The sequence below is a fragment of the Camellia sinensis genome, chromosome 3 (assembly GCF_055761805.1).
Source record: "Camellia sinensis isolate YWXY chromosome 3, ASM5576180v1, whole genome shotgun sequence".
Taxonomy (NCBI): domain Eukaryota; kingdom Viridiplantae; phylum Streptophyta; class Magnoliopsida; order Ericales; family Theaceae; genus Camellia; species Camellia sinensis.
In genome coordinates this window covers 217,302,772-217,324,334 of record NC_138963.1, presented here as the reverse complement: position 1 = coordinate 217,324,334, position 21,563 = coordinate 217,302,772, and the positions used below count along the sequence as shown (strand labels likewise).

At 42.6% G+C, this 21,563-nt stretch overlaps 1 pseudogene across 1 annotated transcript in view; it reads left to right on the top strand.

The window, feature by feature from the left end:
* LOC114295369 (6,7,8-trihydroxycoumarin synthase-like) overlaps positions 1-20,767 on the top strand; it is a 36,344-nt pseudogene extending 15,577 nt beyond the window's left edge. Inside the window, exons 4-5 of the transcript XR_014365256.1 lie at positions 18,058-18,455; positions 20,621-20,767. The product of XR_014365256.1 is annotated as a 6,7,8-trihydroxycoumarin synthase-like (transcript). The remainder of the gene's footprint in view (positions 1-18,057; positions 18,456-20,620) is intronic.
* Positions 20,768-21,563: the final 796 nt, after the last annotated feature.

Below are 21,563 nucleotides of genomic sequence, written 5' to 3'. Positions count from 1 at the left end.
TGGGGTGGCCGGCTACTAATACTGCTTGACCCTTTTGACCCTTGGCCGACCGGCCATGGGGAGGGCCGGCCGGCCACCTGCAACTTAGATACCCGGTCGGCCATGATCCCCTCCTCTGGTACATTACAAATATGTATTTTGTTTCCCCCCAGATTATGTATCCGGGGGGGCTGCACTTTTGGGGGAAAGTTTGAATTCCTTTCCCCCCCCCCTTTTTTCCCCCCTCTTTTGCCTATATAACAGCACCTCCAGCTGCATTTCAAGAGGTTACAAAATTTGCTTTCAGGCTCCCACATTGTATCTCTCTCTCTCTACACCCCAACCCTCAAAATCTCTCAAACCCTACACCATTTCTATACCACCACCTAGCACCATACCACCACCATCCATTCCAGCCACTTGGAGCTATTTTCCAGAGGCAAGGAGCACCTTTTCTCAAGCCAAGAGGCTGTTGAAGTTTGGTCTACAAGGGTGACCCATACTTTCCCTCTTTTTGAGCTTCTTTTGCATGCTTTCTAAGCCATACTTGCTTCCATTTTTGGGCTCCAACCCTAACTGAAAATAGCATTATTTTGAGGTCTTTTTCATGTTTGTTTAAGGGCCTCTCCATGTTTGAGGCTTCCTTTTTACACTTGCTTCTTTACCTCTCTTGTATGCCTCATTCTTTCATAGTATTTTAGGCCTATTTTTAAACTATTTTGAGCTTGGTTATAAACTGAAAAGTGGCTTATTTTGAGCCCTTCTTCAATATTGTTGAAGGGCTCTTCACTATTTGAGGCTTCCTTTTGTCACTTGCCTCTTTATCCCTCTTTTGGCCTTATTTTTGCATGTTTTGTTAGCCCCTTGTGCTTGTATTTTTGGGCTCTGGTCCAAACTTTAAATAGCCTCATTTTGATTCCATCTTCATGTTTGATCAAGGGACCTTTGCTGTTTGAAGCTCCCTTTTTGCTCTTTGTGTTTAAACCTCTTTTTAGGCCTTATTTTGCATAGTATTTTAAGCTTGCATGTGCACTGTTTTGGGTTTGGTAACTAACTGTAAAATACCATGTTTTGGGCCCCTCTTCAACTTTTTTGAAGGGCCCTCCTCTGTTTGAGGCCAGCAACCATCACTTGCTTCTTTGTCTCCCTTTTGGCCCATTCCTTGCACAGTGTTTTAGGCCTTCTTGTGTTTGTTTTCGTGGCTTGTTGTAAACTGTAAAGTACTTCATTTTGAGCCCCTCTTCAACTTTGTTGAAGGGCTCTCGGCCATTTAGGGCCATAAGCTTCTACTTGCTTCATTATCTCTCTTTTGGGGCCATTTTTGCATGTTAACTTAGCCCTATTTGTGTTCACTTTTTGGCCTTACTTAAAACTGTAAATATGCTTGTTTTGGGACTTTCTTGATTCTGTGTTTACACTTCATGTTCAAATAATGCATGCTTTGCATAGCCATAGGCCATTCCATGTACCTAACTTCATGTTTCGGGTCTCATTCCATGTATCGGGTGCCATGTTTCCATGTTTTGGGATCATTTTGCATCGTATTTTAGTACTGAAACTTGCATGTTTATATGTCATATTCCATGCCTTGCCATGTCTTGTTAGAGTGGCATTTGTGCCATAGGGTCGGTCCTCGGTTTGCGTGCATGTGTGCACACATTTCGAGTGTTTCATTTTCGTCTCATGGCCTCTTATGTGAGTGTGGCTGAGGTCCACTCATGTTGGTGTAAGTCCATTATGCATTGTGTATGCCATTTCATTTCATAGCATTGCGTATGCTAGGTTGTATGTTAGCGCATTGTGTATGCCATGTTATCTCGTGCATCGTGTATGCCATTTCATAGCATTGTGTATGTTAGGTTGTATCTTAGTTGCATTTCATGCATATCATGCATATTTCATTGTGCTTGGGATAGGAGTTAGCCCGAGCACGGGAAACGAGGGACGTTTCGTACTTCGAGTGACGGAACGTGTCTCAATTCCCTGTCACCGACACTCTGGATTGCCCATGATGGAGTTAGGTCTTGTTGTGTTTTCATATGCATTCATTCTATATTGAGTTGCACAATTCGACTCCTCGGCCATCATGCATCGAGATGCGTGATTGGTGGCACGAGGGTCGAGGCATGCATACATTTGTGAAAATACATTGCCATGCCTTTTTCCTGCTCTCTGTTGCAGCAAATCAAGAATCAGTAGCCTTTCAAAGGCCTTGCACAGCATTCCGGCATCAATTGCAAACAGAGGCTAATTGGGGCATCGTAGTGGATTTCCGCACAAGGCAACTCAAGCATGCATCATCCATCATCCGGAGCAGAGTTGTGGCAGTCCCTGGCTTGCATGCCAATTTATTGCTTTCCTAATTTAATTTGTTAATTAATTAGGGTTTTGTACATATTTGGACTGTAATATTCATTCGGGACTGTATATTATTTATTCGGACCCTCCGCGTGAGGGCAATATTGTAATAAGTGTGCGTGTGTGTGATGTATGTCTTCAAACCCCACGTCTTTCTCCCTTTTATTTACCAGCTTATGATGGTTAGACTAGGGCATATTTCAATTAGCATACAGTATGATAGCATGTTTGCATTTATTCATCTGTTTTGCATGCACCGGGCTCAGCGCATCATACTAACTGCATTGTATTTTCAATTTCAAGTTGAATACATGTTAGCTATAGCATTTCATATGCCATGTTTAGAATAGCCGAGCCTGCTATAGTTGCATTTTTTGCATGTGTTGCATTAGACATTTCTGTATAGTTAGGATCATGCATGGATTTCTAACCTAGCTTCTGTTTTGGCTTGGAGTACTCGGTAAGTTTTACGCTTTAGCATCCTTGCATGCGTGTGAGTGAATGCCATGATAGCATGCTTACCATGAGGCTATGTGCTTATGTGATATAAACTGCCTGAATGCCTGTGGGTGAAGGTTGGGTTATTTGAATTGGAACAATTCATTAATTGTGAGTTTTAAGCTCACTAGATAGTGGCAAAATCATGTTTTCTAAGCCCACTTGAGGGTGGCAAATCCATGTCTTAGCCTACTTGCCAGTAGCACCATCAAACCATTTTCAAACAAACAAACATGAAATGTTTTGTTCCAATTCAGACGATCCAGTCTATACTTGTATGCTGTGCGCATCACATAGTAAATCTAGGCTAATAACCGGAATAAGAACGCATAATGTTTTCAAAAATAGATATCATGGTTAGTAGAGGCTGATTTTTGATCGGGCGAGCGGGGGTGCTCACGAAGTGACCTTCCCCAATCGTACCCAAGTTCCCGAGCCGAGGCAACTTTGGTGATGACGGACACGTGGCCTTAGGCAAACGAGTCAGGGTTTCCTAAATTTCCCCAAAATAAAATATTTAGGTGGCGACTTTGTATCTGGCAAAGCAGCCCATGTTTGGCACTTCTTTCAAAATCTGTTTTCCCAAAACGATTTGCCGGATTTGGACTCTTTGGTTCAGATTTAGAACCGTGACAAATTGAGAGTCCGAACTGTAGTGAGCCCAATATCGAACGGAACGAGGGGGACTCATTCCACCCGGGGGCGTTCGGGGATGTCTACACACTTGCTTTGTATTCCTCCATTTTGCCTAGAACTGCATCTAGCCATTAGACCATCATGCTTGCATATTCTTGCCTAGTTTTGTGAAGCTTTTGGCCATGATTTATCATGATTGAGGTCTGTTGGTCATATTTGATATGTTTTGTGTACCCCCTTTGCATTCTAGCATGTTGGCATCGGGTGTGTGAGTCATGAGCATGCTTGAGTTGGGTTGTTTCAGTTGATTTGGAGTCATTTCACATGCCATTTCAGTGCCTAATCCATGCTTGTATGCTTGCATTCATCATCTCTTTCATGCTTTGAAGGGTTGTTCTTTTGTGCCTTGGAAATGGTCATTGTGCATGCCTATGTGTTTAGACATTAGGCTGCCATATCAGTGGGTTTTGAGGGCCCTTTTTGCATGCTAAAACTCTGTTTTTTTATTGAAAAATTCATGCCATGTTTGTTTGAGGGAGGTGTTGAGTAATGCTCCCTTTTGCGGCCTTGAATGCCCTTGTTTTGGACTCATTCCTTGGTGGGTTTTGACTATGATCTATGTATGCTTTAGTCTTGTTTTGGAGTCCCTTGGGACTGTTTTAGGTCATCTTGGTCCTTTAAGGTTTGGTTGACATAGCTTTGGTTCGACCCCCTTTATTGGCCTTAAGTACTTGGACCATTATTGCATGCTTTGCTTGTTTTGATTAATTGGTTTGGCACCTCTCTTTCATGCAATTTCAAAGCTTATGATACATGCCATATGCCCATGTTTGTCTTCCTATTAAGTGTCCTTAAAGGTTGCTTATTTGATGTTCAAGTGTTAGCCCATTTGCATGCATGTGTGTGTGTATTGGTTATCATTTCCATAGCATTGGCCACTGTTTTAGGCTTGTTTAAGGGCCGCCTAATTTAGTTTAAGTCCACCCTTTGGCATGTTGTTGCATGCTTAGCTTATGACATGTTGTTGCATGTTGAAATGATGTTGCATTTGGTATGTATTCTCCTCGTTGTTTTGGTTGCTTAACATACCATATGTTTTGCATGCTTGTGTGTTGACATTGTGCCTTGTATGTTCATTTAACTTGCATGCTTGTTATATGCCTTGCATGCTTCCCATATGCTCATGTTGCATGCATAGTTAACATACTTAGGTTGCATTGCATTTGCATGCATGCTTCACCTCTTGATCAAGCCATGATAGAGGTTGAAAGCCCCTTGGTTTGTTTATGTGCATTGCATTTCATTTGAAATCAAAATGCACACTTGATTCTTTGGGCCATCATGCATGGAAATGCGCGATTGGTGGTCCGAGAATCGAAGACCATATCCCTTTGAGTCATAAATATGATAAGAGGTGTGATTGGTGCATACATTGCTTGAAATGCATTGCCATGCCATGTTTTGTCCTCTGCTGCTGTCAAACCAGTTTTTGCAGGAAGATTTGGCCGGCCGGCAGTGTTGAGTGCCGACCGGCAAAGAGTGTTTGGCCGAGAGCATAATCTTTAGCCAATGACCATTCTAAATGGCCGGTGATGATCCCACTCAGCCGGTGGTGTTCCAAAACACTCAAAGAAGCAACCTTGAGAGTTGTGCAATTTTCAGAGAAGCAGAACAGTCAAAGCAGAGGCAACTTGTGCATGGCATTGACTTTCTGAGCGGAGCCGAGTGCGCATTGCATTGGGCCCTCTTCCCGAGGCCATTTACTGCTCTCATTAGATTAGTTAACTTGTTAATTAATTAATTGGTCTGTAATATTTAATTAGCTTGTAGGTTAATTAACTTGTATTATTCTTTCAGTCCTTCCAAGCGAGGGCAAATCTGTAATATGTGTGGGTGCGTGTGTGCATGTCTTCCAACCCCCACTACTTTCTCCCTTTTACTTACCTGCTTTTGATGGTTAGTATTAGGACATGTTTACTTTAGCATACCTTATGCTATGCATGCGTGCATAATTCATCAGTATTGCATGCACCAGGCTCGGCGCATCATACTAACTGCATAAGTATTTCAAATCTAACTTGAATACATGCTACTTGTGCATTTTCATATGTCATTTATAGACTAGCCGAGCCTACTCTAGTGGCATTCCGTATGCGTTGCATTAGGCATTTAAACATGGACTTGGATCATGCATGATTTCTAACATGTTCTTGTTTTGGCACGAAGTACTAGGTAAGCATTTATGCTTTAGCATACCGCATGCGTGTGAGTGTTGCCATAATAGTATGATTACCATGAGGCTAGATGCTTATGTGATATAACTGCTTGAATGCCTGTGGATGGAGGTTGAATTACCTAAATTGGAATAATGCATTAAAACTCTGAGTTTTAAGCCCACTAGATAGTGGCAAAACCATCTTTTCTAAAAGCCCACTCGAGGGTGGCAAAACTTGCATTTTACCCTACTTGCGAGTAGCAAACCATCTTCAAAACAAGCATGAAATGTTTTGTTCCAATTCAGGTGATTTGGTCTATACTTGTTTGCTATGCGTATAACATAGTAATTCTAGGCTAATAACCGAAATAAGAACACATAACGTTTTCAAAATCGGATATCATGGTTAGTAGAGGCCGATCTTCGGATTGGGCGAGAGGGGGTGCTCATAGCTGACCTTCCCCAATCGTACCCAAGCTCCCGAGCCGAGGCAACTTTGGTGATGACGGACACGTGGCCTTTGGCACCGAGTCAGGGTTTCCTAAATTTTCCAAAATAAAATATTTAGGTGGCGACTTTGTATCTGGCAAAGCAGTCCATGTTTGGCACTTCTTTTCAAAAAATCTGTTTCTCAAAACGATTTTCCGGATTTGGGCTCTTTGGTTCAGATTAAGAACCGTGACACAAATTGAGTCCGAACTATAGTGAGGCCCACGGGCGCGTCTACAGTTTCTGGCGACTCTGCTGGGGACTTAGGAGCTTGACTCGAACTCGTGATATCCTGTTTTAATTTCATTTATGTGTCTCTTTGCATTGCATGTGCATTGGTGCGCCTAGGACACCGTGTTTGCCATCTGCCATTCCTGAACGGTTTGTCGGAGGCTTGACTTTGTCAAAGCATGCCATAAGGCTGACCGGTTGTGGGCTCTGACAGTATGGGAACACAAACCCCGATTTTACCGGGGTACCCTTTTCGACCATTCGACCTAGTGCATATCGAAATCCATAGTGACTATTCCAAACTAGGACAGGTTGCTTACCCGATGTTAGGTTGTTTGAAAACTGCTGCGTGCACAGTGAAACCCTAGCTCCTGACAAAATAGGACAGGGAAACCCTACCCCAACATAGGGGTGTTTTGGCTCTCTTTACTTGCTATGTGCTGTCAGAGTGTGTCTCTACAGGTTGTGTGTATCAGTTTTCAAGTCTGAGTATCAGGCCTGCGGGCATCAGTATTTTGGGGCAATCAGTTTTACCTGAGGGTATCTGTTTACAAGGGCAGAATTCAGTAAAGATTCAAATCTGTTTTGGCGAAATCAGGCTGAGATGCTGTCTGTTTTCTCTTTTGCTAGGGTAGTCTGGGAACCATAGCTTCAGAAGGCTCCGATATCCCCCAGGTACATTGGACTAGTGCTGATAGACTTTGTTAGGTCAGAAATTTAATTCAAGGGCAACCAGTGTTCTTTCGCTGAGGCAAGGCAAAGAAAGGCCAGTCAGGGCTCACCGATCCATCTGATCCGTCAGTCGCCGGTCACATCACCTTTGTTCAGACTCAGCAGACCATGATGGCACAGGGTTCGGAAGAACTTGTAGCCGTGATAGCAGCGTTAAATCAGGGAACTGCCATGCAGGCTGAGACCAGTATTGAAATGCAGCGTCCATCTGGGGCATCTGCCTCACATCCAGCTTTGGGACCCCAGCCAAACTTTGACCCACTTATGCTAGTTGAAGATTTGTAGTGTCCGAATCCTCGAGAAAGGTTAACTCAAGCTCAGGTGCTCAGACCCATGGTGCAGCCTAATGAGAGGCTTTATTCCGTTGATGTTAATGAGCTCAATCCGACTGCAGTGAAGATTGCGAACCTTGAGAAGCAATTCAAAAAGGCACAGGGCCTTTACTCCATTCCCGACATTGAGGATGGGCACACTGAGGCTGCCGTACGGCTCCCAGACAGATTCAAAATACCATATATTGACTGTTTCGACAGGTCTGGAGATCCAATGGTACATATCCGACTTTGTTTGGATGTCCTGAAGCCGATGGGTCTGACCAAGCCACAGAAACTCTCCCTGTATGGAAGAACCCTGTCGGGTGTAGCAGCCACTTGGTACGCTAAGTTGGAAGATAAAGTGAAGCAAAACTGGGAAGAACTGGCTGAGGCCTTTGTCGATCAGTATTCATACAACACCCAAGTTGAAATGACTATGCAAGAGATTGAAACAACCCGCCAGAACCCAACAGAGCCTTTTGTGGAATTTGTTGCAAGGTGGAGGGCAAAGGCAGCACAGATGACAGATCGCCCTTCTGAGAGGGATCAAGTGCAAATGATGGTGCGAAACCTTGAGCATGATATGTTGCAAAAGTTAATAATCGCTCCACTATTCACTTTCAAAAGTTTGCATGAACTGGGGGTTCAGATCGAGAATGCGTTCAACAGTGGGATCATTCCCAGAACAAGTGAACCGACGAGGAAGGTTTTTGCAGGGAGTACCAATGCTGGTAGTAGTGTCATTCCCAAACCCACCGAGATCAATGCAGTCGCCACAGCCAACCCTTTTGCCAAACTAAGCCTACAAACAGCCAGCCCAACCCGAGCTCAGGACAGAACTTTCACTCCCCTCTATATGAGCTTGACTAGCGCACTAAAAGTCTTGATGGAAAGAGGGCATCTCAAAGCCCTCGATCCTCAACCTCTGCCTGACCCACTTCCAGCCAGACATAATCCCTCCAAGTACTCTATGTACCATCAGCAGCGCGGTCATGCAACTAACCGTTGCTACCGCCTTCGTCATGAGGTCCAAAATCTCATTGACAACCGGATGATAGCTCCACCTTCAGCCCCCAATGACCAAGTACCTCATCCACATCTTAATCTGATCCACACACTGGCCGTCCCTTACGACCCCAGCGTATACATCACCCCGGCCCATCTACCCAAGCCTGAGGTGTTTATCCCGAAAAGCCTGGACTTATGCATGATGGGTGCATCTGAACCCCAATCATCTCAAACCCACGAAACCACTACTTCTGAGCTGATGAGGATGATCGAAGATCTTCAGAGAACTGTGGCGGATCTGGCCTTTGGAGCTTTGGCTCCGTCGTCAACCGCATCACATACTAGGGAGTTCATATCAAAGGGCTCCCTAACCTTGGGACGAGCTGCATTAGGAGAAGGCTAATCTCTTAGCAAAGTGGAGGCAAGTGGTAAGAACAAGGTAGGGATAGGCATTGGTCCCTATGAACACCTTCAGTGGGATATTAAGGCTTTGAAAGCCGAAGGGTTGAACAAACAGTAAGTACTCGCAGTTGTTGCAAAAACTGTGGATGACACTTTCGCCACTCAGAATGAGAGTAGTTCCAATCAAGGAGCAAGTTGGGAGAAGGGTCGTTGCACCAAGAATGTCCCTTTCAGCTCTAATCCCGTGCTTGGAAAAGATCAGCAAACCCAGGCAATGCCTACCAATCCCTTTGCTGGTGCATCCAGCAAAACTCTACAAACCTCAAAACACCCACCTCGAGGCTAGAGGGTGTTCGCACCACTATACATGTCTTTATCAGCGGCCTTGAGGGTCCTGATTAGAGAGGGGGATCTGAAACACCTGGAGCCGCGACCACTGCCAGATAGACTTCCTCTCTCCCATGATCCGGCCAAGTACTATGCCTTTCATCAGCAAGTCGGCCATGTCACTGATAGTTGTTTCCGTCTTCGCCACAAAATACAAGATCTGATTGACAATAAGGTCATCGTCGCACCAACTCAGCAAAGTCTATCGTCATTGGATCAGTAAACCTGGGGGATAATGTGATGTGATCGGGGGATGAACCACCTGCGGGCGACGCTCAGTTTACTTCAGATGTGGCATATGGCACGCACAATTTTGAGCAATGTGCGAACACTAGTTTTTGTACTTTCTGACTTGGGTATTGGGTCAGTTTTGTTGTTTTGTATATGGTTAGTCTTTTTGTACTGAGTCGGTCAGGTCTGTCTTGTTGTATCGAGTCAGTCCTATTTGTTAGAGTCAGGTGATTCCGGGGTATTACCTCGGGCATCACTATTTTGTTTTGTGTTTGTCTTTTCGCTTTGTTTTGAGTCTGTTTCTGCCATGGAGCCAGTTACACCAACAGTTATGAATGAAACAGCAGTGGTTTTTCATGCTTTTGTGCTTACTTCTGCCTTGTGCTAGTTGTGCCAGAAAGTCGAATGGAACGACAGTGCATTTCACCTGCTTTTCTGTGCTTTTAAGTCATTGCGTTGACCTAAGTTTTTCAAAGCTGTTTTTGAACATTGTGATGAAAACGAAGAGGAAGGAATTCCTCTGGTTTTTGCAAAAATTTGATCATTTGAGAGAAAGAGAGGCATGCTAAGCCTTTAATGTTTGAGATCATGCTTGTTAATGTGAGTACTGAGAAGGACCCTGGCTTGATCCAGATTGGCTCCACACTGTCTTCAGCGCAAGCGATTTGTCACTTTCTTAAAAGATTTCAAAAAATGTTTTGCGTGGTCCTGTGAAGACCTGTGTGGAATCGCTCTTGAGATTGCGCAGCTTAGGATCGCTCTCAGCCTCAAGATTTAACCCATTGATTGTCAAACCTTGGACTTAAATTCAGAATGTTCAATGGTCAACTACAACGTGAGGCCTGTGTGGTCAGATTCAAAGCAGCCCTCGAACAAGGGGCAGGAAAGTCAGATCAAGAAAATCAGATGTCATCAAAAGAAACTTGCAAAGCTAGATTAGAAGCACCCCTGGAACTAGGGGAAAAGAATTTCAAATGTGCTCGAAGAGCCGAAGATGGATCATTCCACAAATCAAAGAAGGTCGGCAAGAATGCCAAATCCCAGAACGGAGGAAAGAAGACAGTTTCTGCTGAAAAACAATTGAGTTCCTATCCGCAACACTAGGGGCAAAATTAGCCCCCGATTGGATGGACTCTTACATCGTCAGCGAACAGCAGCCATTCTCCTGGATTCAGATGACTTCAGGATCCTAAAACTATTTGACATGGACAAAGCTACACTTTTACCCTTGAAAGGCTCACTGGGTCGAAAACCCGGAAGGGCGACCCAGGCAAAAGTTAGAGCAAAGAAAAAAGAAAAGAAAAAAAGAAAGAAAAGAAAAGATGAAAAAAATGAAAAGAATTGAAGAACATAGCTCGTAAGGCTGAAAACCCGCAAAGGGCGGCCTTGGCAAAAGTTAGAGCACAAAAGGAGAGGTTAAATACCCAAGTGTACCTTAACCCCGAACTACGTAAGGCTTGATTCCCATCTTTGGGATACGTAGGCAACTTCATTCCGAAGTCCAGCCGTAAAACACTTCAAAATCAACTGTGTCCATGTAATGGTTTTGATCATCTTTGCCTTCTCTATATCTGAGAGTTCGGTTGTCATCGTCACTCTGAGGACTAATTGCAATGCGCTGCGATGCTATCCAAACAAGGGGCAACTTTCCGTTGCCATACAGTGTGCCGTGGTGCCATTCAAACAAGGGGCAACTTTCCGTTGCCGTGCGCTCTTTTCAAGCAAGGGGCAATTTTCCTTCGGATCTGAGGTTGTGCATCTCAAGAGTAGGTTCTGTGCTTGTTGAGCATTGGCCATTTGCAAAAATAGTTTTTGAGAATTTTTACAGAGGTTGACTGATTTTCTCGAAAAGTATTCCATTTTTTTTCAAAACTGGATCATTTCTTGGATCCGAAAAAGGAAAATTTTCAGTGCTCATAGCTGGACTTGCATGATTTTAAATCAGAAAATTGAACAAGTATGTTAATCTGACTCTCATTCTGGTCAAAATTGTTTTAGTAGAAAGCCAAAACAAAAAATGGTCAAAATGATGAACTAGGGGCGCAGTTGAGTCAGGTGTTCTGTCTTTTCTCCATTGTTAACATGCTTGCCAAGGAGGGGCACCGTATTCGCCAGAAAAGGGCACCACTGAGGCTGACCGCAAAACGGCAGAAAGCTCTCACATCCTCCAAGCAACGAGGTATCAAGCCAAGTGCGAAGCACGAACCGGAATAGGACAAGATATCCCATTCCCTTATCTGGGCAGATCTGATCACGTCCAAACTCCCCAGCAGGGCATCGTCAACTGATTTCAGCTGCAGATTTGCTACACACCCAATTGTAGCGTAGCCCCTCTGTGGAAGAAACTCACTGTTGTGAACAAGAAGAAGAATCTAGCGGAATGCTAGGGGCAAGACCCCGCAACTTTCTGTTTATCCACCAACCACCCAGGAAAAGGATAAAAAATGAGAGATTGAAGAATAGAGAGATGTGCGCTGAGAGAAAAAGTGAGAAAATGGCTTTTTTTTAGAAAAACAGAGATTGAGTGCCAGAGTGATGTGAGAATCACAAATGAGAAAAGGGTGGGAAACACTACCTGGAGAAACTGGCTTCTCGCGAACTGAGAGGTCTTTTGTCTTTGTAACACGTCTGTGTGTCGTGTCTTTTGTTTTGTTTACCTCAACTTTTGTTTTGAGTCTATTTCGAGTGTTACTTGATGTATTTAGGTCGTGTACCTTTTGTTGAGTCATAGTATGCTGTGTTCAGTTGGAGGCTCAATACCCGGTTGAGAACCCTTTTCTCATTTTCAAAAAATCGTTTTGTGCTCAGAGTGCTATGCCATTCTACACATTTATGCAAAACAGGATTGTTTCTTTCATAAACTGTAGGGTCCACCCCCGATAAGTGTGAACAGTAAAATAAGGACCTATCTGAAGCTATATAGGTTCCGGACTGCAAAGCAAAAGAAAAGAGGGAAAATTTGGAGCATCTTAGTCTGTTTCAACTTCGGCAAATTCCGAGACTGCATTCCAGGTGCACCTTCTTAGACCTCGCCATTTCTCTGGAGTATGAGTGTATCTCGACCCCAAGTGTAAGCCTGCTTCAAGTCAGAATGGCAGTCCAAGCAGCACCCGAGGGTTTCACATGCAAATGTTATCTCTCGCCAATATAAACAGGGTGTCCCCTTTTGAGCTGAGTGTATTGCCAAGTCCTCCGAAAGGTAAATCAGAGGCACCAGAGTACGTGTTTGATGCCCTTCCATTGCATAGAATGTGCACTTTCATATACACTTCTATTACATGTGTGCCGCGCATTGTTATGATTCATGCATAGAATATGCTTGCTTTCGATTCTGCATAGAGTTTGCTTTCAATATTGCATAGAAAATGCTCGTATCTTTTGCATAGAAAATGCACTCTTCCATACTTGCATGGAAAATGCACCTCATTTGCATAGAACATGCATTCACTCGCACTGTCTTGTGCACTTACACTTTGTATCTCACTAGCACTGTCTTGTGCATCTTGTGGTTATATCTCACTCGCACTATTTTGTGCATTGCATATCAATCGCGCTGTTTAGTGTATCGCACTTTCTAGTGCATTTCAAATCAATCGCGCTGTTTAGCGTATCGCACTGTTTAGTGCATTTCAAATCACTCGCGTTGTTTAGCGTATCGCACTGTTTAGTGCATTTCAAATCACTCGCGCTGTTTAGCGTATCGCACTGTTTAGTGCATTTCAAATCACTCGCGCTGTTTAGCGTATCGCACTGTTTAGTGCATTTTAATCGCGCTATTTAGCGTATCGCACTGTCTTGTGCATTTCAAAATCAATCGTGCTGTTTAGCGTATCGCACTGTTTAGTTCATTTCAAATCACTCGTGCTATTTAGCGTATCGCACTGTCTTGTGCATTTCAAATCACTCGCGCTTTCTTGCGTATCGCACTATTTTTGTGCCATTTACACTCGTGCTGTTTAGCGTATCGCACTGTTTCGTGCAATTTACTTTTGCGCTTTCTTGCGCATCGCACTGTTTTGTGCATCACATTGTTTCATTCGCGCTATTTTGTGCATCGCACTATTTTGTGCAGTTTACACTCGTGCTCTCTTGCGCATCGCACTATCTTGTGCATTTCATTACATGCTCTCTCTGATCTTGCATAGAAAATGCTTGTAGCATTTGTCAGTGCATTGCATCGCACTGTTTTGGGCACCTTACTTGCATTTTGCATGCATTCTATCGCGCTATCTTGCGCACCTCACCTGTACTTGTTACTACATTGCATTGTTTTGAATACAAACTGGCTTCGCGTAGCGTATAAGTCCAATTATCAAAGTCTTCTTCCTTATCATTTGCATCCTGCCCCTGAACTACACTGGTTTGATTCCTTGCAAAGGGATACGTAGGCAGCCTGCGGACACAACAATTTATTTATCGGTATTTTGTTTGTTTGTCCAAGTCTTCAGCCTTGTCAAAAATGGGTCGTCTCTGGGCTTTGACATTCACTCACGTCACTTCTTGACTTTCGAGTTCTGTCAAAGAGGGGCAACTGTAGACACCCCATTTTTTACCGTCCTCAAGACTTGGACGTCATCGCTTGAACACTCGGTGATCATCCATGTTTGTGTTCGTCTTGAGTTCCCGGAGGCCTCGGCTACGCGCCTTGCCTCAAGATCTCTCGACTCGACCGTTTTGTGTCTGGTTTTGCACCAAATACTTGTGTTTTTGCTTTGGAGGGCAGGGAATGGCTTTTGGGACATCCCCACACTCCACCGGCCATGGCTTGAGGCCACCGGCTGTGTTATGTTGCCATCGGCCAAATGTGATGGCCGGCCGGCCAATTTGACTGCCGGTCGGCCACTTTGATGGCCGGCCGGCCAAATGTGGTTTTCAACAGATATCTTTGTAGACAGCTGGCAATTGTCATTTTAGGCCATACCACAGCCCATACCTGGACGTGGGAGTTCTGAGGAGCTACAGATTGATATATTTCTATATCAATCAAGCTCTCTAACACAAGGAGGAGGAGATATACAACTTTGAGAAAAAAAAAACCACTCTCTCTCTATATCTCCCTCTTTCTCTCTCTATATTTATGTGTGTTAGAGTGCCCTAAAGTGAGTATTTGTCCACTTTCTCACACTAGAACACCTTGTAGCATACCACCTTTGAGTTGTTGAAGTGTTAGGGAGTTGTTTGAAGAGTCTTGGAGCTGGTTTTAATCCAAAAGGGCTGCTGGTTTGGTGTTTTGAAAGAGGTCTTCAAGGGTGAGACACTTACCCTCTTATTCCTTCTTTTTTTGTACAAGTTTTTAGACTATCTTGCATATTGATTCGAGCTTAGCTATAAACTGAATTTTTTTTTGTATTTGCATGCTTAACATGTTTGTTTAAGGTCATTTTGGTGTTAGGGGTCGTCCACTCCCTCTTAGGCCTTGTTTGTCCTCATTTTGAGCCTTATCGGTTGAGCTTTAGAACTTTCATATATTGGCCTTCTCACCACTGAAATCCAGAGGATTTTCAGTGGTGATGAAGTGGTTTTGAGGTCTTGTATAGGGGAGGGACACCCCTTTCCCTTCATTATCTCATTTGCTTGTGTTTTGGCTCATAAGGGTAGCATATATGCCTAGCTTTGTTTGGCTTAATTTCAGAGGTTATTTGGTGTTTATTTAGCATGTTTTACCTCTTTCCCATGTTGGTTTGTTGGCCCCTCTCATGCTTAATACACTTGCTTTGTATTCCCCCATTTTGCCTAGAAATGCATCTAGCCATTAGACCATCATGCTTGCATATTCTTGCCTAGCTTTGTGAAGCTTTTGGCCATGATTTATCATGATTGAGGTCTGTTGGGTGCTGGTTTGGTCATATTTGATATGTTTTGTATACCCCCTTTGCATTCTAGCATGTTGGCATCGGGTGTGTGAGTCATGAGCACGCTTGAGTTGGGTTGTTTCAGTTGATTTGGAGTCATTTCACATGCCATTTCAGTCCCTAATCCATGCTTGTATGCTTGCATTCATCATCTCTTTCATGCTTTGAAGGGTTGTTCTTTTGTGCCTTGGAAATGGTCATTGTGCATACCTATGTGTTTAGACATTAGGCTGCCATATCAGTGGGTTTTGAGGGCCCTTTTTGCATGCTAAAACTCTGTTTTTTTATTGAAAAATTCATGCCATGTTTGCTTGAGGGAGGTGTTGAGTAATGCTTCCTTTTGCGGCCTTGAATGCCCTTGTTTTGGACTCATTCCTTGGCGGGTTTTGACCATGATCTATGTATGCTTTAGTCTTGTTTTGGAGTCCCTTGGAACTGTTTTAGGTCATCTTGGTCCTTTAAGGTTTGGTTGACATAGCTTTGGTTCGACCCCCTTTATTGGCCTTAAGTACTTGGACCATTATTGCATGCTTTGCTTGTTTGATTAATTGGTTTGGCACCTCTCTTTCATGCAATTTCAGAGCTTATGATACATGCCATATGCCCATGTTTGTCTTCCTATTAAGTGTGCTTAAAGGTTGCTTATTTGATGTTTAAGTGTTAGCCCATTTGCATGCATGTGTGTGTGTATTGGTTATCATTTCCATAGCATTGGCCACTATTTTAGGCTTGTTTAAGGGCCGCCTAATTTAGTTTAACTCCACCCTTTGGCATGTTGTTGCATGCTTAGCTTATGACATGTTGTTGCATGTTGAAATGATGTTGCATTTGGTACGTATTCTCCTCGTTGTTTTGGTTGCTTAACATACCATATGTTTTGCATGCTTGTGTGTTGACATTGTGCCTTGTATGTTCATTTAACTTGCATGCTTGTTATATGCCTTGCATGCTTCCCATATGCTCATGTTGCATGCCTAGTTAACATACTTAGGTTGCATTGCATTTGCATGCATGCTTCACCTCTTGATCAAGCCATGATAGAGGTTGAAAGCCCCTTGGTTTGTTTATGTGCATTGCATTTCATTTGAAATCAAAATGCACACTTGATTCTTTGGGCCATCATGCATGGAAATGCGCGATTGGTGGTCCGAGAATCGAAGACCATATCCCTTTGAGTCATAAATATGATAAGAGGTGTGATTGGTGCATACATTGCTTGAAATGCATTGCCATGCCATGTTTTGTCCTCTGCTGCTGTCAAACCAGTTTTTGCAGGAAGATTTGGCCGGCTGGCAGTGTTGAGTGCCGACCGGCAAAGAGTGTTTGGCCGAGAGCATAATGTTTAGCCGATGACCATTCTAAATGGTCGGTGATGATCCCACTCAGCCGGTGGCGTTCCAAAACACTCAGAGAAGCAACCTTGAGAGTTGTGCAATTTTCAAAGAAGCAGAACAGTCAAAACAGAGGCAACTTGTGCATGGCAGTGACTTTCTGAGCGGAGCCAAGCGCGCATTGCATTGGGCCCTCTTCCCGAGGCCATTTACTGCTTTCATTAGATTAGTTAACTTGTTAATTAATTAATTGGTCTGTAATATTTAATTAGCTTGTAGGTTAATTAATTTGTATTATTCTTTCGATCCCTCCGAGCGAGGGCAAATCTGTAATAAGTGTGGGTGCGTGTGTGCATGTCTTCCAACCCCCACTACTTTCTCCCTTTTACTTACCTGCTTTTGATAGTTAGTATTAGGACATGTTTACTTTAGCATACCTTATGCTATGCATGCGTGCATAATTCATCAGTATTGCATGCACCAGGCTCGGCGCATCATACTAACTGCATAAGTATTTCAAATCTAACTTGAATACATGCTACTTGTGCATTTTCACATGTCATTTATAGACTAGCCGAGTCTACTCTAGTGACATTCCGTATGCGTTGCATTAGGCATTTAAACATGGACTTGGATCATGCATGATTTCTAACATGTTCTTGTTTTGGCACGGAGTACTAGGTAAGCATTTATGCTTTAGCATACCGCATGCCTGTGAGTGTTGCCATAATAGTATGATTACCATGAGGCTAGATGCTTATGTGATATAACTGCTTGAGTGCCTGTGGGTGGAGGTTGAATTAACTAAATTGGGACAATGCATTAAAACCGTGAGTTTTAAGCCCACTAGGTAGTGGCAAAACCATCTTTTCTAAAGCCCACTTGGGGGTGGCAAAACCTGCATTTCAGCCTACTTGCGAGTAGCAAACCATTTTCAAAACAAGCATGAAATGTTTTGTTCCAATTTAGGTTATTTGGTCTATACTTGTTTGCTGTGCGCATAACATAGTAATTCTAGGCTAATAAATGGGATAAGAACACACAAAGTTTTCAAAACTGGATATCACGGTTAGTAGAGGCCGATCTTCGGATCGGGCGAGAGGGGGTGCTCATAGCTGACCTTCCCCAATCGTACCCAAGCTCCCGAGCCGAGGCAACTTTGGTGATGACGGACACGTGGCCTTTGGCACCGAGTCAGGGTTTCCTAAATTCCCCCATAAAAAATATTTAGGTGGCGACTCTGTATCTGGAAAAACAGTCTATGTTTGGCACTTCTTTTCAAAAATCTGTTTCTCAAAACGATTTGCCGGATTTGGACTCTTTGGTTCAGATTAAGGACCGTGACACAAATTGAGTCCGAACTGTAGTGAGGCCCACGGGCGCGTCTACAGAAGGGCTTTGTGAGTGAAGATGATCTTCAAAAGCTTCCATACCTCAAGGCTATAGTAAAAGAAACAATGAGATTGTACCCTGCAGCTCCATTGCTTGTGCCAAGGGAAACAACTCAAACAATTAAACTAGAAGGATATGAAATTCCACCCAAAACCTTAGTCTATGTGAATGCGTGGGCCATTGGAAGAGACCCTGAAGCTTGGGACAACCCAGAAGAGTTCTTGCCTGAGAGATTCTTGGGAAGTGCTATTGACTTCAAAGGTCAACATTTTGAGCTTGTTCCATTTGGCGCCGGTCGAAGAGGTTTTCCTGGGATCTACATGGGTGCTGTGACAGTGGAACTTACACTTGCTAATCTTCTTTATTCATTTGATTGGGAACTGCCTAATAGGATTGTTAGGTTTTATTCTTGGCAACCCCGTTTGACAAAACTCCTTTCAGTTGTATTTATTTTCGCACCTTTTATTTCAGTGAGGGTATGAGTTTATTAGATGCAAATCCAACCCGAATTGTGCCTTTGTCAATTTCCATGGATCAAAACCGAGGTTGTAACAGGATCTAGTTTTTTAGATTTTCCAAATTTTGGTCGTCCCGCTCGAGCGGGGAAAGTGATGCTCGAGCAGCGATTGCAAGCTCACAGCATCTCTGTTTCGCCTGAAAAAGTATGGGATGGTGTGATTCAACGCTCGAGCGTGGGGACGTCAGCTCGAGCGTGAAGCCTATATGAATCACACAATTTTGAAGCCTCCGCTCGAGCGGGAAGTCTCACACTCAAGCGGACAGCGCGAACACAGATTCTTGGATTTCTATAAGGAATTGGTTTTCTTCTAAAATTAGGATTACTTTGGATTTCTATAAGTAGTTGGTTTTCTCCCAAAACTTGGACAACTCCTCCAGATCTTCTTTTTGGGTTCTAAAGTTTATATCTGAGGATATTTTGCTAGTTTTCTTTGATGTTTTGATTGAGTATTCAACTCATGGTTTTAGAAGTTTACATCAAAGGATTGTTTGTTTAATTCTACACAAAAGAGAGAGTTGTTCTTCAGTGGATTTTGAAGAATTCGAGCCTGAAGCTTTGGTGGATTCCGGGGTGGCTCATCGTCAAGACAATTCTGAGGTGAAAATGGGGTTGGAAGAGACACATAGAGGTTGGTTTAATTCGGGCATGGATTCGCTAGGTAATTGGGAGTATACTTGTGTAATTCCTTTATATCTTCTTAGTGGATTGTTTTGTGGCTGTTGCCCGTGGTTTTTTTTTTTTTATCACAATTGGAGGTATCCAATTGTGGTTTTTTCACGTAAAATCGTTGTGTTGATTTTTCTTGATTGTTTACTACTTAAAATTGATACATAATCACAAATCAACATCTAGGGGATTTCTAGATTTTTCAATTGGTATCAGAGCAGGTCGCTCTATTTTTTTGTTTTACAAATCTATTAGAGCGAGATCTTGTTTGATTTGTGATAATGGACTCAATTCGTGAGGAAAATTCTATGGTTCGACCACCCCTACTTGACGAATCCAATTACTCTTTTTGGAAAGCTCAGATGAGATCGTTTTTGAAATTAATAGATGAAAAAGTTTGATAATCTGTCATAAATGGATGGACCGAACTAACAATTACCGTTGATGGAGTAACATTCCCCAAACCAATTGAAAAGTGGGACACAATTGATTACCAAAATAGTAACTGGGATAGTAAAGCTATCAATTCTCTTTTTTGCGCTGTCACACCTAAAGAGTTTAGTCGAATTTGCAATTGTGAAGTCGCAAAAGAGGCTTGGGATATCTTACAAACTATTCATGAGGGCACTCTTTCTGTTAAACGCTCAAAACTTCAAAGGCTCACGTCTAGTTTCGAAAACCTTTCAATGAAAGATAGTGAGACCTTTGATGAATTTTATGCGAAGTTGAGTGATATTGTAAATTCCAGCTTCAATTTAGGTGAAAAAATATCAGAATCCAAAGTTGTGGGAAAAATTTTGAGATCCTTGCCCGATCGGTTCCAACCAAAAGTTACGGCTATTGAGGAGGCTCAAGATGTTGACAACCTCAAGCTGGATCAGTTGGTTGGAAATCTCCAAACTTATGAGACACATAGGAATTTCAAAAAGAAACAAAAAGATATTAGTTGTGAGAATTGCAGTTATTGGGTGGTGTCTTGACGTTGTGGTTCATTTTCCCTGCAATGGGAACCTGTCTTGACTTGGCTTCCAACTTTCAATTTTTAGGTCTAGGCAAATACACTCTCCCATACAACTTATAACAATAAGGGCGAATATGACCATGCACACCACAATGATGACAAATAAAAACAGGGTGTACCTTCTTTTCTTTTACCTTACCAACTCTAGGAAGTTTGAGAAGTCCATCCTTATGTTGAATTTTTTATTCTCCCTTTTCTTGAGTTCTTGTATCATGAGATGTTGAAGCACTCTGTTTTTGCTCTTTCTTACCACCAAAGCCAATGCCACTCTTGTCTGAACAAATTTGTTGAGACCCAATAATATTGTCCAAAGTCTTTGATCCTCTGTTCCAAAGACCAATGGTAGCCATAGCACAAGGATGAAGAAGGAAGATTTAAACACTGAGGTGATGCCTGGTATAGCAATGCACAAGAAAAATGCCCTTTACCTTGTGGCTAGAAACTATAATTAATGGATATGAGAATCTGATCTTTTGTTCTAAAATATATGCATGTCTTAATATACTTATAGCTATACAATTGTGACTCGAAAATCTTTCTATTTCAAAGTTTTCATCATATCTCGTGTGCTTCTACAGTGCATTAGGAATGGAAAGAAAGATATTTTGAGAATACTTTTTTTATGGCAACAGCTCTAGTATAATGTACAACAAGACCAACGCTCTGGTAATCCATTTATAAAAAATGCTTCATTTACTCTAACAGTAGTATCTAGTCTAAAATTCGTAGTAAAATCAGAAAACAAAAAACATGTTCTGACCAAGATTTATAGTGTTAAATCCGTCTGAAAGAGTGTTGTCAAAATTATATCATATTGTATGGAAAAAAAATACAGGGGTGAACTATTGTACATTTACATGGCTATGAACATTGTGAAAAACAATATTTCAACAAGAATTTCTTTTCTGGTGAGAGCAGTGATGGATGAGGCTATGAGCAAGGTTGAAAGTGAACTCCTATGCAGGGGGCTACACCCACGAGTGTCCTTTTGACAAGGAAGCAAAAGAGAAATTTGGAATCACTCTGCTTTCTCTTTTCTAAACAAAAACTCTTGGCAACTATCAATCCCACTACTATATGTTTGGAACTCACATCACATGCAGAATTGTACATGAACATGCACACGTGTCCATGCATATATTTATTGTGTGAGTATATATGTACTTCCTAAACTGGAAGCAGGCTGAATAATTCCTCACTATTACAAAAGGCAAGATGAGGATGAACTGTTTCTCGGAAATGATGCTGTTTTTATATTACAAGCAACTTGTTTTGGTAATTTAATCTCTTAAGTTTAAGAA